Below are 18,749 nucleotides of genomic sequence, written 5' to 3'. Positions count from 1 at the left end.
GAACACACATTAAAATAATAATAAAAAATAAAATAGAAGACTTGGAGAAAAGTTTTAGAATGTTTTAAGTAACACTTGATTTGTTCACCAAGTATTTTAATGATCTATTATCATGCTTGTAGATAATGTTTATTTAGAAGTATTTCTTTCCTGCTTTGGGTAGGAAATCAAACCCCCCATCCCAAAGTTAGAGGTTAAGTGAAATTCTTATTAAGTCCCATCATTTTCACATTTGCCAAAATACTTTTCCACTTTAAGGCAGTGAACACTGCCAGGTTCAGTTATTAATTGCTATTAAGAGCAAAGTGTACCAATAACAAAAACTAAATGGGTTTTATAGACTTTCACCAACTTAAAAAGTGCTCTGATAACAGGATGAAGAGGTTTGTGTGCTTAAGGAAGTGTTTCATTACTTTAAAAAACATCTGAAAACTGAAACCAGCATCACTTATCAATATTCCAGTTAAACAGAAAACACATGAAGAACTCTGGCCACCAGTGCTACAAGTTACAGTCAAAGACTAATTCTCAAAATCTCATATTCTGTTTGCAACAACAAGACAGTTTTAGAAATCCCCAAGGGATACCTGGGCAGTTGGGAAGGACATTTTCAAAGCACTCAGAAAAAAGGGTATTGCAGCACAAGCAAGGTAGTTGCAATATAATCCTGGCAAGGAGAACTCCTTTCCGACATTAAAAATTGAAATATGCTGAAATTGGAACAGGAGGAACAATGCTGTGTGTCCTGCTGCCTGCAGCTACTGCCACAGAAACCTTGCTAATAATTTCTGGTTTGTTTTCAGCCTCTGCTTAAAAATATGAGGGCAAATTATCTCCTTTGAGTGCAGGTATCAATTACAGCAGGGTGCTTAAATTCCTAACTCACAGCATCAGCTGCACAGCAGATCTATGGGAACACCAAAACCACTCCAGAACTAATACTTGTATCATCCCTACTTACTACAGGAAGTGACAATAAATTGTCTAAATAAACATGCAAAAATCTCTAGACAAAGAATACTGATTGGTCCAAACCTTCTACTAAGAATACTTGGATAGAACCACGCATTTGAAGTCTGACCACTCCCTTTGCTTAGTGAAACATTTTACCAGGAAAAAAATCCTTCATGTTGGTTTTTAGTTTTGACAATTCTGCCATTCATAACACAGTGCTGTTTCAAACAGGTCTTTGCACTAATGTAAATGTTATTTTAACAGGATTTTCTTTAATAAGCTATTATAGAGGCTTTACAGTGACTTAATAAATGATAATTTTGGATGCAGTGAGGAACAGAAGTTCTCAATGGCTTTATGTGCTGTGCTATGTTAAAATACAAGTACTGCACACAAAGAAAATGTTTGCACCCATATCTCATTTTTAGTAACTCTGACAGTGCTGTGCATCATGGAAAATAGTTCCTCCCTCCTTAGTTACCCTGAGCCACCTGCAATCTGTGTGCTGTTTACTGGATTTCTTCTCCTTGAAACAGTGACAGCACAAATATAACAACTATAAAGGTGCAAAGAAGCATTGATGTTGAATTACCAACATAAATTTAGGCATTCTGGATGGCAGCAAATTTTAAGGAGAAAAAAATGCTGAGGACAAAACCTTAAAAAGGTTTGGCATTCCTTAAAAAGTTCACAGGTGAGAGCAGGTACTAACAACAACGGAAGGGTAAACTGAGTTATCCAAACTGCAGGGCTGAGCAGCATCCAGCACATGGAGATTAAAAAAACATCATCAAGATTTTCTTTTCTCCCCCCTCCATCTGTTAGAAGTTACAAGCTCAGTTTCTGGAGCTGGTTTCCTCCCCAGACACTGTGAACCATCACTACCCCAGCACACTGAACACCGAGGACACTTCAGTGACGTTTTCCATCTCAAACCCTGCACATGGAACACGTCAACACCACGGCCCAAAAAAGCCCAGGCAGAGCAACCCCACAGCATGAAAATATGTTATCTGTGAAAGCAGAGAAGACTGAGAGCAGCAGGTGCCTGCAGGAGGGTTGAAGAAAGGATCAGGGTGAGGTTGGAAAGCTGCTCTCCCCTCCCACCACCCCAGGTTCACTCCAAGTGCAGTTTAAGGACCTCCTCACCAGAACATACCAAATGTGTCTGTGCAATAATCCTCAACAAACTCCTCTTTCACGGCCTTGCCCCATCACTTTTGGAACCTACATCAGCTTTTAGAGCACAAAGTATCACATGGCAGGGAAGTCTACAGCTCAGCCAGGAGTTCAGCTGCTTCAGAACTCTGAGCATCCTTGTTTCTTACCTCCCTGCAAGCCCCAATTGGTATTTTTGAAGCAGGAATAGAGGGACTGGAAGCACACACAATATCCAGGATGAAAGGAAGAAATTCCACCTTGAATTTATACACCCACACAATGCTTTGTTCTCTTGCTTTTCTAATAATTCCTAATATCTTACTTGAGGCTTACAACAAGTGAGCATTGGGCTAAATGTGATTTTTCAGATCTGATTATAACACCAAGATCTCTTCATTAGAAGGGATTTCAGGCATCACTGCAAATATAAATCAAGAATTCTTATATCTTTCCATGCAGAAAATGCCACGTGTATCTACATTTAATTCCATCTGCTATTTTAAAGGCCAGTCATTGAAAGTCATGCTGCCTTCCTACAACTTTTCACAGTTAAATTTTAAATCTATATACAGATGCCCATAGAAACACACACATCTATTTACATGCACCAACAAACACATAACCTTTTCCCTCACTAACTGAGCACTTTATTTCCTTTTCCATGTGGCTTAAGGTCACACTGAAGAGCAGAGTGCACAGATCCAGCATTGCTTCACTCCTGAGGGTCTGCACAAGCCTTCAGTGAAGCACTTGGCCAAATTACCTGAATTTGTAAAATATTCTTTGCAGCCAGGGTCAGAAATAGCACAGTCCAGAAGGGAAGTAACTCTGGTGCAGACTGCCCCCAATTTAGGGTCTGACCTGTAATTTCCTGATGCCATTTCTAAGGACAAGCCCCACTGCCCAGGACCCCTGTGCCACCCATGGTTTGAGGGCACGTTAATCCCTGAATTGTCTGGAATCCAAAGACAGTCCCAGAACTGTGCTTATGGAAGTCTTCTGGCAAGTCTTAACAAACCCACAGCACTGCTAAGGCTGGGGAGGAGCCCAAGGAAAGATAAAGGCAATTTTTAAAATAAATTACTGCAATCACATAAGCTTAAATGGGAGGTATGGAGCCATACTGGGTGGTTTCCAAGAGAACAGGGAGAAAAAGGCCATAACAAACCCCAAGTATTAACACACACAGGTATAATAACTCAAATGTTGAAACAGAATTTTAGAATTTTCTATTAGCACAAGAGGTGCTAATAGAAGTAATCTACAGCATCTTCTCCAAGCTCCTTTCACACACAGGAAACAAGAGACAGAAGGGCTGTGCTGCTCTCCCACCAGGACACTTCCAGCAGCAGCACAGGTTACACAGCCAAGAAAAAGATTTTCTTCTCATGCACTGTACTCTAAGAAAGTTTAGTTGAGGGCTTCTTCCCCCATCAGATTTTGCTGTGGTGCTGTGAAATTACAAAAGCAGATTCTTGTGCAGCCACAGCACCACAAAGCTCTTGCTGCTGCAGGAAGCCACCTTGGGATGACTGAAAGACTCTGAGCCCACCCCTCTGCAGCCAGGAGTCAGCTAATTACTGCTGAATTTGTCCTAATTAAATGAATGCAATATCCAGTTCTTCCAAACAATATCAATTAGGTAATGAGGAGACTTCCCTGCTTACAGATGAACTCCCTAAATGCAATAAAATGAACAGCTGGGTAGGGTGAGCTCTCACCATCAGTTTGTTTATAACACAGGATGGAAGGGGCAAGTCAGAATTAAGTGATATTAAACAAAGCCTTTCTTCAAAGGAAGTAGTTTTAAAATCTATATATGATTAGAAATGCCTGATTTCTCCAACTTCTTAAGAGGCTGTATCTGACCTTCTCAGAAAAAAGAAATTTTATATCCCACACACCTCAAGACAGAAACAGTTAAGTAGAAAAATCATCAACTTGCTGACACAGCTCCTCTTTTTGTGATGTGACCAGGACAGAAATTGTTTTACAACACCTGGTGCCAAATCTGCATGTGATGCTCTCATAACTTTGGTTTTAAAATGCCATTTGCAGTTTATCATTGAAAGGTTTCATCTCCTGTGTAAACTTTGCAGCAAAAACAGCAATAAAAGCACTGACACTTACCTGAAACAACCACCCACAACTGGTTTAACCTTCAAGCATGTCAAGCCCAAGCAAATTGCTCTGCTGAAATTCAGCATGTGATACCCCAGAATTACATTAATTTCAACTGAAACTGGCAATCTTTCTCCTCCCAGCAGCACAATTAATTAAAAGTTAGGTTTTGGGTTTTCCACTGAAATTATTACTTTGCAGGGAGAGATCCCAGACCAATTTAGTGAAACAAAATATCCCTGCAAAACATTTGAGACTCTCTCTCCACCAACCTGTTTCCCAGGCATTCCATTAGTAGTTTGCTCTGGATGGAGTTGATGGGCAAGGAAAAAAGCTTGAATACATAAGGCAGGTGGGGACATGAGGGAAAAAGAACCAAGTTAACTTATTTTTATTTTTGAGAGAATTTCTTTAGGTCAGTGCCCTTGGATCTGAACAAAAATCAAGTCAACATAATTTAGGAGCTTTTAGGGAATTTTAGGAAAAACTGAACATTTCTCTTAGTCAATGATTCCATGATGCCTTGGAAAACAAGCTTATGAGTTGCACCTGCATGCCAGGATGAACTAGCTACACAAGAACTGCTTTTCCTGTAACTTATCCTTTTATCTACTTACTCTAACAGAAGCTATCCAGTGGATATCAGAAAACTAGAGTTTTACTTCCATACCTCCCAAAGTCCTCTAAAATATAATTTCACATAAGACCTAGGACAAAAATCATCAGGATGGATGTTGATCCATCCATCAATTCAGCTAAAGCTGTATGAAGAAAAAAGAACTCACCTAACCAAACAAAGCTTTGGAAATGTTTCTGTTGCAGCAGCTTAAAGCTAAAAAACCCCCCTTTTCTCACCCTACATAAATAATTTATTTCAGCCCTCAAATCTGAGTAGATTAAATATCTGCTGTTGGTTATTGGATGCTCATATTTTAAGGATCAAAGGTAGTGAAATTCTAAAGTCACTTTTAGAAGACATGACTGAGAACTCAGCACTGCTGTCTCTGTAAGGGCTGTGATGTTCCATGAAATGTAGCCAGTAAATGTTAAAAACACCAACTGCACACAGAAGCCTCTTAAATGACAAGGAGGGATAAGAAATCATGAAAAGGCTCAAAACAGCACAAGAACCTGATGGATCTCAAGGCAAATTCCAAAACCTTTTAAAGCTGTTGCTGCACTTCAGCCTCCACACTGTGGTTTGGCTGGACACACATACATGATGGTATAACCTTCATATATGTGTCAGCTTCTCATATAAGCCATGATTTAAACATCTTTTGCAGTATTCCACAAGTGAGGAGAGCTGCTACAAGGCAAGATCATGTAAAAATAAATTCATCTGTCAGAGCCCAACTCTGGCATTTGTTCAGCCCTAAGACTGAAGGCAGATCCACAGCTTCAGGGGTATCTACACTTCAGAGCAAAGCTCCAAAGTTAAATACTGCTTTAAGAACCCAATTAACCTGCTGAACCATGTTCTGAGCAAAATACCTTCGAATTCAAATCAAACTGGGCCGATTTTGGCTGCCTCCTCCCCTGCTCCAGTGCCTGACAAGCTGACAGGGCTACACTGAGACCACTTCCAATTCTGAGAAGCAGCACTTGTAGATCTGTATCTCCAAAGGACTGAAAAGTAGGGCTCCTGTAATCCAGGAAGGAACTAATTAACAAGCAGCACTTTCATTCTTGTGCCTGTACTGCTTGCCACTGAAACAGCCACTGGGATCAGAAGATGGATGAGGATACAAAGGAGAAGTTAGGAGATGCTCAGCTCCAGTAACTCCCCCAACAAGAGGAGCCAGGGAGCTGCTGTACCTTTGCCTTTGGCATAAACACCTGGACAGTTCTTAAAGAGGAGCTGAATGTGCCCATCCAGCCTGGCCTGTGCTCTCCTTGGAGCAGCCAGCAGGGATGTGCCCCATCCTTCAAGGATTGACTGTGCACACTTCCTTTCCACACAGGGCTGAAAAACTACTGAACACACTAAGAAAGGTGCTACAAGGATATACAACAATTTTTAATGCACACATACACAGTTCACAGTAAAATCTTTTCCTAGTATTTGCTTTTTTTTGAGAAGAGTGATATCACTTCATAGCTTCCAGAGCAGCCTGTGAACACACACGCTCAAAATACACATATGCTTAAAGAAAATTAGTAAATGATTAAATAAAGTAAGTAAATAAGTAAGTAGCCACGCCTCACAATCACCCTTCCATCAGCTGATAGTCTGAAACATGTACAAAAGACCAAAACCACTTAAGAAAAGAAAAAAAAAGATGAAAATTAAAAGAAATAATGCACTCATCTGACGCTACACTCATTTCACACTACACTCAAGGCCAGGTTTGCAGCACTGGAGTTCAGTGCTACCTGGCAGAAGTGATTCAACTCCAAGCTTTTTGCCTTGAAATCTCTCACTCCTGGAACAAAATTCATGCAGTATAAAAGTGATGCCTTAAACCTCTTTAAGGGCCAAGTAAAACACAGCAAATAATGAGAAAGTAGCTGCAGTGCCACAAGATTGCCATGGTTTGTAACTGGGTGGTAAACCAAGCTAAGTGAAGTATGCAAGCAATGCTGTGGAGATGTATTATGATACAAAACAAACAGAACTTTCTGCAGTGGCATTATGGAGCCATTTCCCTGTCCCTGCACCACTTCAAGTGTTTTGTCTCAGCCCAATAATTTATAAATATTACAGAGCAACAGCCACACACTGATAGACTTACAGCACCGGCACACCATGACTGTTCCCTTTAAAAATGGTATTTTTTCTGGAAAACAAAGCATTTGGGCCTCTGTGGTGCTCCTCTGCAGTCTGAGCAAGGTTGGAGCTGCTGGACCTGGATATTTTCCCAGCGCCGAGCTCTGGAGCGGCAGTTGAACAGGAAATACTGCGCAGTCTGTGCATGCATTACATTCCTGTCCCGCCCCGAGCAGCCGCCAACAAACAAACCTTTCTTCTAGTAAAAGAGAGAGAGAGAAAAAAAAATACACTGCACAAAGTTCACCAGCAGATGTGGCCTGTGAATCCAACCCAGCCTTTTCTGCTGATAAAAAGAATTCGATGTATTCGCAATGTTGGTGTAACGTCACGGTTTGGTGGAGCTGGATCAGCAAAGACCTGGCAGTTTAAAGCTGCAAAATCTGCACTGCTGAGGTTCCCTGAGTTGCTGCACCCACGGCAGAGGCTTTCTCTTGAGGAGGGTTTGCCAAATATTAGTAGCAGCTTACAATAAAAAGGATTGTTTTATTTCCATTTTGCTCAGCACTTAAGTTTGTTTTCCACCATCAACCACACACAGCAACCAGATCAGATGTTTGCGTATCTCAACTCGATTTCTAATCGCTCCAAGGTTGGGCTGTTTGAAAAAAAATTCTGGAAAATATTTCATACTGATTTGTTAAATACTTGGGAAGAAAGACAAAGGAGAAACAAACAAATGGGAACAGGAGCAGCACATGGGGTCAAAATGGCCGGATCTCGGCGTTTGTCAGTCAGGGCTGATCCCCTCTGGCATGGGGAGAGGATCCAAGTGGGAACGCAGGGAAGTGAATGTAAACAAGAACGTGTTTATAGAGCAGAAATATGTCCAGCATCCGCTCTGCTCCAGCCTCTGCTGACGTGGGACACGCTGGGAAAGGCAGGGAAGAACAATTTGCTCCATCCCCAGCAGCTCAAACCCAGGGGAAAAGCAGGAACAGGCGAGAAACAGGCGGCACACCTGGAGCCGTCACACAGCCCAGGCAGCAACTGCTACCCCACACGTTAATTTAACTCACTGCTGGCATCATCATAATATTAAAAAACGTCTTGGAACCAATGCTGATTGAACAAGAAAGAGGGATAAGTAAGTTTTTCTTTAGCTTGTTTGGGAGAGTATTTTCTTATTGCACTGGGTATGAACAGACAGAAGGACGGACACACACGGCCTCTGCAGCCCCAGGCCACATTTTCCTGAAGAAGTTATGCCATGAAATTAGTGTGAAGTTACTGAAGAGCTATAAAAACCTCTTCTTGTGGGCTCCCCACCTAGCCACACATCTTTTACCTAATCATTGATTTTTCAAGACAGAGAGATCCAAACCTGAAGAATATTGCTGGACATGGGACCTATAATCAGCTCATTTCCTGATCAGATCAGTTCAGTTTAATAAACTGGTCTTTATAAGGGTTTTAATGGGGTTTTCTTTCCCCCCAGTGACCAAAATTCAGAGCCTGGGGTTGTGAAATTAAGCAGAGCTTCTTCCTGCCTCCTGCCACACGCAGGTTGACTCAAATTTAAGTGACAGTTTTAGTTCTTTTATTTGACTTGAAAAGTGTAAGACAAGTGGTTCACCAAACCCAAAAGTCAAAGAAATTCTTCTACTCTCTCCCCCCAAAAAATACCATTACACCTCCAACCAAAGCCTTATCAAAACCTTGCTCATCTGAGGAGAATAAGCTTAATTTAATTTTCCTAAATATAGCCCAAAGATGTTCCCATAGAGACAGCAACATTCTATATGGTACTTTTTGCAGCAAATACTTCAGCAAGACATCAAATCCAAAGCATTAGTCTATTTTTGCAAGCTTTCTCCTCTCTTTCCTAGGAACAGCTCTTCTCTAACAAATTCATCTTGCAAAAGTATGTTAAAGGGTCTCTGCAAAGAAAAGTTTTGTTTCTCCATTTTGCCTTATGAATTTTTCATTCCCTCCTGGGGATATTTTTGGGCTAGGCTACAAGTCTAATTCCTGCCAGGGAAATTCACTCATCCAAAGTTTGCTCCCCAAAAGACACATCCCTAATAGCAAAAAATCAAACTGGGACATCTTTTCTGCAGTTCCTTTGACTTCTCTTTCTAAATCCCATTTATTTCTCCCAACCCACTGGTATTTTGTGGATATTGAGTGCAGGTCTCATAAAACATTCACCCTGTGAGAAAATATACATCTAAAATGATGCTGCTGCTTCTGGTGACATGTTCTACAGAACCAAAGCCATTTACATCATGTAAGTTCTGGAAAAGATTCTTAATGGAACAGGGAATAATGTGTGACCATGTATGAAATATTTACCCTGCTTCTTTGGAAGAAAAATAGAGGTGGCTTAGCTTCAAAAAGACACTGACTTAAACAGAGATGTAGATTTAATTGGTGTCATTACTGTTTTTCCCCATTCCTCCATGCCCCTCCTCAAATTTTTCTGTATTATGAAACCCAGATACAAAGGAATAAAGAGGAATCCCACTCACTTGGAAGAGGAAACTTTCTCTGAATCACTGTATTATCTGTGCTTCAGTCATTAATAGAATCTGAAAGTAACAGCTGTTTCTAACAACTAAAAATGCTCTTAAAATCAATTTACAGGCATCATCCAGCAAGTCTAACTTAGCAGGTTACTTGAATCCAGCCCTTCTGGGAGCAAAATAAAAACATCAGGTTTTGATTATCAACATATTTGTTGCAGGGATTTCTCAATAAGAGGTCTGGGTTACACTGGAGTGTATTGGCTGGAACAGAATCTCACTTGGAGAAATTGTTGCCAAGGTAATTTCTTCTCCAGCCTTAGGTTTCATGAAGCAGATTTTACCCTATCTTGGATTACTCTCCATAAATTCTTTTTTAAAGATAATTACAATATTTATAGACATGTAATACAAATGCCTATTACAGAGAGAAAAATGTAACTTTATTTGCTGCCTTCTTCTTCAAGCTGTTGAATTCACCCTCACCAGTTAAGCTGGAAAGGATTTTGATCAATTTACGTTTTCAGTAAAACCTACACATCTTCTGTAACTATTTTAGATCTAAAGTAATTACAATATCAAGCACTGTGGGTTTTCAGTTCAATTCAAGTGTCACCTGCAGAAAAGCAGCTCTGCCAGGTATCTCTGACAAAAAAATGAAGCTGTAACAGAGCATCTATTGTTACACACTAAGTAAAGAAGTAAGGAAAAATCCCCCACAGAAGCACATTCCAAAGTCTCATTAATAATTTGCTAAAATATCTCACATTGCCCTGGTGCTGCATCTCTCCTTCACTTTTCAAAAGCCTTTTTTTAAATTTTATATTAACTGTGTTTTCAACTGATTCCAAGAAATAAGCTGGAAAATATTCAACCCCAGCTCTTCTGACCTTGTACTTTGGAGTCATGAGTATTTTATCCATTCAGCATTCCCAGACCATTAAAAGCAGCACATTGCCACCTGGAAATATGATATTTAGAAAGCTAAAACTAGATTAAGAATGAAACAAAAGATACAGGAAACTGCAAGCTTTGTATGATAAAGTGACTACAGTTTTGACAAAAAATAAAAGCAGTGAAACTTGATGAACTTCCAGCAATTCCTTTCTAGAACAAAGCCACAGTTTACTGCCTGTTGAGAAATTCAGTGAATAAGAAAAATTATTTTTTAAAAAAAGTTTTAAGAGGAGGGGATTTTTTTAAAAAGCATTTTGGTGTCCTAAACAAGCACTCAGATGCCTCCCCCACGCTGACAATTCAGCTGCAGGTTGGAACAGCTGCAGACACGTTTAACTGCCTCTCCTCTGACCTATTTGAAATATCCTAAACTTTGTACTAAAGGAATGCACAAGATTTAATGCCCATGCTTGAACTCCTGACAATCCTGTAGCACTGAGAGCAGCCCACTTGCTGTTTCACAGAGGAGGCAGGAGAAAGTATGAATAACTGAGTGCTATGTAACTGAGGATATTAAATAACCAGTGTCTTCAGGATTACAAGTTTAGAAACTTTAAAAATAAACTGTTTCCTTAATTATATTAGAGGAAAAAACCCCAACAAAACCAGTACAGTGATTTTTTTCTGCTTACTGGACCAAAAATGATCATAATTTTAACTATGTTGATTCATTCTACAAAGCCCACTCCTGTTATCCCCAAAGGCCACATATTGACCTTATCAAAAGTAGACTAAAATAAGGTAAAAAAATTGCACCTGACCCCATTAACAAGGCTGAAACTCTTCCCTTGCTTACTTCTTCAGCACGTGCCTTTGTGCTAATTTTAAGAGAGAATCCAGGCATGAGGCAAGAGAAATTTCTCTTGTTCTGCATCTTGTCCAAGCAGCCTCTCTTAGCCTACATTCCTGCCCGAGCTGTTTATGCAGAACTCTACAGATCAGCTGGTCTCTGCCCAATCTGGCAAAAAAAACCCTGCTGCTTTCCTCCAGCACTGATGCAGAGGCAAGGGTGAGCTGTGTATTTAGTACACAATGATGCAATACTATCCCCACTGCTTTGCATCCTTCTTTCTTGGCATGGAACAGCCAGACTTTCACCATTTACATCAAACATGTCATAGCAGCATAGAATGGTTTGGGTTGGCCATGGGCAGGGACACCTTTCCACTATACCAGGCTGCTCCAAGCTCTGTCCAAACTGGCCTTGGACACTTCCAGGGACGGGGTGAGAGATCTTCCAGTCCTGCTGTTCTCAGAGGTGAAGGAAGCCCATTTCATCTCCTAGGGAGGCAGGAGCCTTGCTTTACCACCAGCACTTTCAGTAGCAGAGGTCCCAGTTTGGCTCAGGACAGAGAAGCAGATGAGGGCTTCTCGACGAGCTCAGGCAGGAGCCCCAAGCAGATGACAGGTCCAGCACATTTCCTGCACTTAGCTCAGATGGGAAACCCCAGGCATGAGGATCCATAAATGCTGGATCCCATGAAGTCTGTACTTACAGCACTCAGAGAGCCATGTGAGTTCTTGCTGCTCCTCCTGTCCCAGCAGGTAACAAGCTCCAAGCCAAGGGAGCCCAGCCAGCTCTGCCACCATCATCGCTCCTCTTCAGCTACTTCCAGCTCCCTGTGCTGCTCTCAGCACCCCAGCCCGTGCCCCTGTGCAGGTCAGGTGGCTGCACTGACCCCACACACACAGGTGTTCACACAACAACCCCCTGCCACGTGGGCTGTAACTCAGACTGAGGGAAACAGGGGTAAAAAACCAACAATTTCTAACTGAAAACCCTCCGGGTGCCTCCAGGACCCCCCAGCTGTGTGCAGCAAAGCTGCACTGAGAAAAGCAGTGCCTAAGACAGTCACACCTGCACAGCTGGGTGTGTTGTTTATCCTGATAGCTTTAAAAATCCCTTTTGGCACCAACAGTAAGTATTATGTTCTGTACCATACCACAGCACAAGCAATTTGAAAGGCTTTTCTCTGGCTACTGGCTGAGCTCTATCAGTTAGGGCAGAGCCCACTTGGCTCCTTCTGCCCAGCCCCAGCACATTCAATGAATTACTCAAATCTAAACAGATTCTGCATTTCAATTGCTCTCCTAAAGCTCTACAGAGCTGCAGCAGGAAAGCTCTGTATGCTCTGGCATGCCTGCTGCAAAGCAAGATAAATATCTGGCACCTCTCCCACTCCTACATAACCAGAACGAGGACAAATAGCTGCATTATTGGCTTCATTAGGGCCTGTCTTAGATCTTATTTCTCCTGGTGACACAGAAAAACATGACAAGGGAGACACTGGAAAAGGCTGCCCAAGGAAGCAGTGAATGCCCCATCCCTGGAAGTGCCCAAGACCCTGGAAGTGTTGGATGGGGCCTGGAGCAACCTGGTCTAGAGGAAGGTGTCCCTGCACGGCATGGGAGGTGGAACTGGATGATCTTTAATGTCCCTTCCAACCCAAACCATTCTGGGATTCTGTGAAATCCATGAGCCAACAGGATTCTCCCAGATCAAAATCTAACAACCATCCAGATTTGTACTCTTGATGTTAACTCTTGCAGTGCTGAAGGGACATTCTCCTTTCTGCTGAAGAACTGTACTCCAGTGACACAGGAGCAGAATTCAAGGCCTGAGTCCCCTCCCACAGTCGCCCCACACACAAGGAATTCCAGCCCTACAAAAAAAACCAAAGTAAGGTCCAGTGTGTTTGAGACACTCACTGCCAAAATCTTCCTGCCAAGACCCAGCCAGCTGGTAGGGGAAGTCTCTGGGTAGTAATGGGTCTTGACACTGAAGAAAAATTGGTTTATTTTCTTGTTTTAACTACATCACTAGAGCTCCCAAGTAGTTTCTGTGAATTTTCTCCTCACCCTCCAGGCAGCTCGGCCACCAGCCCAGCTGACCACAGCAAAGCTCACAAAGCCAAGCTGATAAGCACTTGTAAGGCACAATGCATCTCATTTGTCTACACCAGAACCCACCCTAAAAATGCCAATATTGTTTTTCTTCTCTCTCCTGGGAACCCCTGATGAACAGCTCAGCTGTTTATATTGCAAACATTTACAGTTAAGGGAAAGATCACCATCCCCCACATCACTGCTTCAGTCCTTCCTGTAAGTCACTGGAGTTGGCCAAAACCAGGAACAGTCCAGCCAAACTTGCTTATCCTAAAGATGTTGCAAAACAACCCCTTCATTTAATCCTCCTGCTTCTGTGCCCAGTGCTACTATTTCCTGACCACCCCACACTACTGATCTGCACATCCAAAATTGAAAATGTTGCTCATAAGAAAAACAAAACACAGGACTAAGGCTTAACATGAGGTTCCTCAGCAAGGCTGACCTGGGAGCTCTGGACTCTCACAACATTTTCCTGCACCTCTCAGGTGCTGCTTCCAAGATTCCTGAGGAACCCTGGGAGTTCTCCATGAAGTGCTGCGAAAAAAAAATGCCACCATACAGAAAATTCTGATGGCAGAACATTTAGTAGAAGATTGTTTGCTCCAAGTTTTTTTTTGTACCAGCTGAAAGACCACAACACAATTCCCAAGGGACAGAGCTTACACAAACAGGGCAAAGCTTCTGGATGGGCTTTCACAGCAGGTTTTTTTTAAACTCTCTTCCTTCCTCCTTTCGCCCAGAGGTGAAAGTGGAAAGTTTTCTCAGGCAGAGGATGCCTTGGCCACGGAGCACTTGGGCAAACACATTATCCACAAAACTTGGGGTTTTTTTTTCCTCTCTCATTTTAGGAAATTCAATTGTTCAAAGGCCTTATTTAATCAGCTGGTGCACACCTACAGCTGAGCCCAAGCACCGAGGAAGCTGTTTCAGCCCAGCCTTTAATGAAGGATGAGCACAATTTCCAAACACCTGTGACAAGCCACATGTCAAAACATGCTTCTAGCACTACCTGATAACACCATGAGGTGATTACAACACTCCTGGGATGTTTGTACCTGGTGTCTGGGCACAAGTTTTAAGTTTCCCATCACCACCTTGCATCTCCTCTTCAATCCCCAGGATTATTGTATTCAGGGTTAACATTAAAAAATGGCAATTTCTATAAATCTAAGACATTCCTCCTGTTCTTTTGCTTATGGTACTCCTGTATCAGTTTGTAATTTACATTACTGAAAGTTTCACAGCAAATATTGAAGGAATGGGGCTTCAAGTATGTACCAAACAGGTATTTTCTCTTGCAACCCCAAGTTTTGGACATTCCCATCCAAAGGAAAGACAATTCAAAAGTTCCAAGTAATGCCAGAAGATATTAACTGTACCAAATGACAACTGGGCACGTGGAATTGAGGCTTCCTAAACTCTGGATCAAGTGGCAAAAAAGACAACACTGCACTGTTCTTCTTAATAGGATGCATGTCCTGCAAAGCACAGGGAATAAGGTCAGCCCCACCCATGGAAACCAGTTTAAGTCCAAAGAGAACCTTGATCCACTTTTCTGCTCCACTACAAATTCCCATTTTTTGGACAAGCAGCTTCCAAGTCTTTGTGCAACAGTTCCTTGGGCAGAATTTTTTAAACCCAGTGTAAAAGCCAACTGCAGAACATTTTCTGCTTCAGTTTTATTCTTAGGTAAGACACACACAGAGTGTTTGAGTAGGACCTTGGGGTGGAATATATATTAAAAATTGAGAGGTGCTCATATAATTTAATAGTAGGCTCTAGAGGAGTATTTAGCTTGTAACATCCTAACTTTATTCCCTTATCACAGAGCACATATTCCTGCTTTAGCCAGTGTCTAGAAATGACATTAAGCATATCTAGGAAATCCTGCTAGATGAGTCTTAGCATTTAAGTAACATTTCAAGTTAGGCCTTCAATAAGATACAATTGTGGTGTTTGGATATTACTAATTACTGATATTTTGCTTATTCATAAACTAATTGTTGTGTAAGATTCTAGCAAGGCAATGGAAAAAAGATATCTCTAGAGCTGCCTAAACGTGCAACTTGTTTTGTTTTTTTTTTTCCTGGAGTCATCTCAGGCAACTAAATTAAGCATGATCTAGGAATGAGAAAGTACAAAGGAAAAAAAAACACCAAAAATTATATCACTTGGCTTATACTTCTTGTTTATAGTTATACCACAGCAGGAAATGTAATTACAAACATCAGTCTGCACCGGGTATAAAATATTCCATATTGAAAAGATGCAATATATTACATAATACTGTATAGTTTCTCCAAATTCCAAAGCTCACACACATTTTTCCTGCCTTAACAACCCAAAAGTACACTGAGATCTGCAGGAATACATGGTGTGCACATACACACATCTGCAAAAGCCAGCTTGAAAGTGGCACAAGTAACAAAAATATGCAGCCCAGCCCTGTACCCAAACCAGAGGCAATAATTCTTAGACATGGAGTTTAAAGCAACTTCAATAAACAATCACTCTGTCATTCTGAAAAGCACATTCTAACTGGAATTACCCTTTCTTATTTTAGGAATTGAATTCCAGTAACGTTGTATGAATTATTCAATGATTGTATCAGCTTATTTTCAACCAAATTCTGTTTCCCTGAGGAAATTCCAGCATTGGAAATTGCATGCACCACACCAATACTAGCAAGAGCTAGAATCCTTTACATTTTTTCTTTTTTCTATACAGATAATGTATTCTTCAAGCTCATTTTCACCGAGGGGAAGAAAAAAAGCTTTCAGTTTGGCTCTCCTCATGAATAATACATTAAAAATTTAATATTAGAGCATAAATCTTTTTAAGCCTCCAGAAACAGTACTATATTTGCCCTATTACTTTGAAAAGATTCATGTACATATTTAAATAAGGGTAAACCATAAGCTCCTGTTCTCCATAATTAAGCTGCAACAAAATATTTCACCATTTATCAGCCCAATTCTGAAACAATTCTGTAAAACTTTGTAACTGTCATTAAAAAAGAGAATTCCTTACCATGTCCACAATAAGGAGTGTAAGACATTTTGTTCCATAACTCAGTGTTACAATCTGAAGTGGAACAGATTTTTTTCAGCCATTCACAAAACCCTTTTTTTTCTTTTTTACACGGAGGAGAATCCTGATTTCAAGGAGGCATCTACAGTCCACGAGTGTAAATAAAACCCAAACCCACAAGAAAAAACAGCTGCAAAAATGATGGAAGGGAGGAGAGGGAGGGAAACGAGTGCCTGGTGAAAGGCTGAAAACTTCTAGGAAGAGGAGAGTCCTTCTAAGAACAGCAACCACATCGATTCTGTGCCACTTGTTCGAGCCTCTGCCACAGCCTCAGGCTCCCAGCCCTTCTCAGGCTTGTACAAAAATAAAAATAAACAGACTGTGGAGCACGAACCCAGATGTTGCAGGGATCAGCAAGCAGGAGTCCAATCGTGCTGCTACAGGAGAAGTATTTTTAAGCATTTGTGTCTGGCGTGTCGGGAGGCGGCACCGCCGGGGCTCAGCTCCCTGGAGGCATCAAGCATCTTCTCCAGGAAGCCAGCAGCAAGTTCATGACATTCTGAGGAACTGGACAAGGTGTCCTCTGAGAAAGAGCACACACTCTGCAATCTGCAGCACAAAGGACAAATTTATCCAGCAGAAACTTTGCTTTCACTGTTCAGGGCTGGGCCGCCAGGGCAGCCTCAGCACAGAGCGGGACTAATGGCTGGATTCAATGGTTTTAAAGGTTTGTTCCAGCCTAAATGATTCTAGGATTTCCAAGCATTGCCTGGTGGAAGGATGAGTCAAACGAGAGAGAAGAAATGGCAAAAGAGTTATTTTTATTAAGGTGACTGGAAGAAATGTTACAAACTTGAGTGTGTGGCTGCAACTACAGACTTCAGCCAACATCACCTCTCAACACACTTTCAAAATAACTTCTAATTTCTCTTTAAGGCGTTGTGTTCCACATGAGTTGGGATACTCTGCTCATTACTACAGCAAAACAGTAGGAAACAGTTTTCTTCTTCACCTAACTGATCACAATTTTTAAAATTATCATTAGTGATCAAAGATTTCACTCTGGGTTGGACTTCTCTTCACATTCCCCCACAAAAGCAGATTTAAGGTGCAAGACATGGGAATCAGAGACTCTCTCATGCTTCTTCTGCAGAGAATTATCTACCAGCACGGTTTGTTGATCTCTTCCCAGATCACAGATTGTGGAAGTGAGCTGTAAACCCTGTCACAAACACATTTCTAACCCAGCTTTCAAAGGGAAGTGAATTCCAAGCAAGGTTTTGAATCTGCACTGTGAAGCTGCTTGGTTTTGCAGCGTCAACGAAAAAACTCCTACAAACCTGTGTCTCTTCCACTAGACATGTGAATTTCCTCTGTTACTTTTTTCCCTACAAACTTGTGTTTCCCTTCTTCTCTGCCATAATCTTAAATCCATAAGGAGCTCTTGTACCTCTCAGAAATTAACTCCTCTTGCCTTCTGAGCTGTCAAACCCATGAGGAGCTCCCTCAGCCAGCTCCTGTGCTCAGCTTTGCAGTGACAGTGACTGTCCCCAAGGTCCCTGGTGTCCCAGAGCAGGAAGTCCCCCCAGGAGCAGCTGGCAATCAGTACCCTGATGCACACAGCCCATGTCTGTCCATTCCCCTTTTCCTTTTGGCTGCTGCCTCAGCTTCATGAGCTCCTCTCCCCTTATACAGGAAGCTGGGGCCTCAAACTTAATCCTGCACATTCAGTTCTCTGCTCTTCCAGCTACCACTACAAATGTACTCTACCAGAAAAAAAAGAAAAAAAAAAAAGGCACAGAAAGCTCTCACAATCCAATATTTGCTAAAATTCTCCATGGTGAGATTATTTCGCTTTTTTTCTTTCTTTTTTTTTTTCTGGGAGAAAACTGAAGGAAAGCTTAACAAATTCCTGCAGCTGAACAAACACACTGAACATTATTCATCAAGACAGAAAGCAGATAATCCAAATCGAAAAGGTACAAACAAACTTTGCAACACCACGTTCAGAAAATCTGAATGTCCCAAGGTCTTTATTCACAGGTTTCAGTGTTACTCGGCAGGCACTTTCACTCCTGTGGGGTTGGGGAAGCAGCAGCACTTGTGGGAGATGGGGAGGAAGATGAAGAAGATGTGGTGTGAAAGAAGATTGAGCTTGGCCACAGCAGTCTGGAAACCCAAAACATCAGATCAAGGAAGTAAAATGAGGAAGGAGTCATCTCCAGCTCTAATTCATCTCCTTTTTCTCTGAAAGCTGCTGAGTTTCTCTGCCTGCTTGCTCCATGGCAGCCTCTGGACTGCACTATCAGCCCCTCAGAACAGTTTCCTTCTCAGCCTAAAAGGTGAACCTTCTTCTCCTGTCTCTTGGCCATTACAACATTGCCAGGCTCACCCCAGTACGT

At 41.7% G+C, this 18,749-nt stretch overlaps 1 protein-coding gene across 3 annotated transcripts in view; it reads right to left on the bottom strand.

Annotated features, from left to right (window-relative positions):
• Window positions 1-18,749, bottom strand: part of CTDSPL (CTD small phosphatase like) — an 81,322-nt gene that overhangs the window by 36,481 nt on the left and 26,092 nt on the right. The window lies entirely within an intron of this gene.

Source organism: Haemorhous mexicanus, chromosome 1, assembly GCF_027477595.1.
Source record: "Haemorhous mexicanus isolate bHaeMex1 chromosome 1, bHaeMex1.pri, whole genome shotgun sequence".
NCBI lineage: Eukaryota > Metazoa > Chordata > Aves > Passeriformes > Fringillidae > Haemorhous > Haemorhous mexicanus.
The sequence above is the reverse complement of the archived record's forward strand: the minus strand, read 5'-3'. Positions and strand labels throughout refer to the sequence as shown.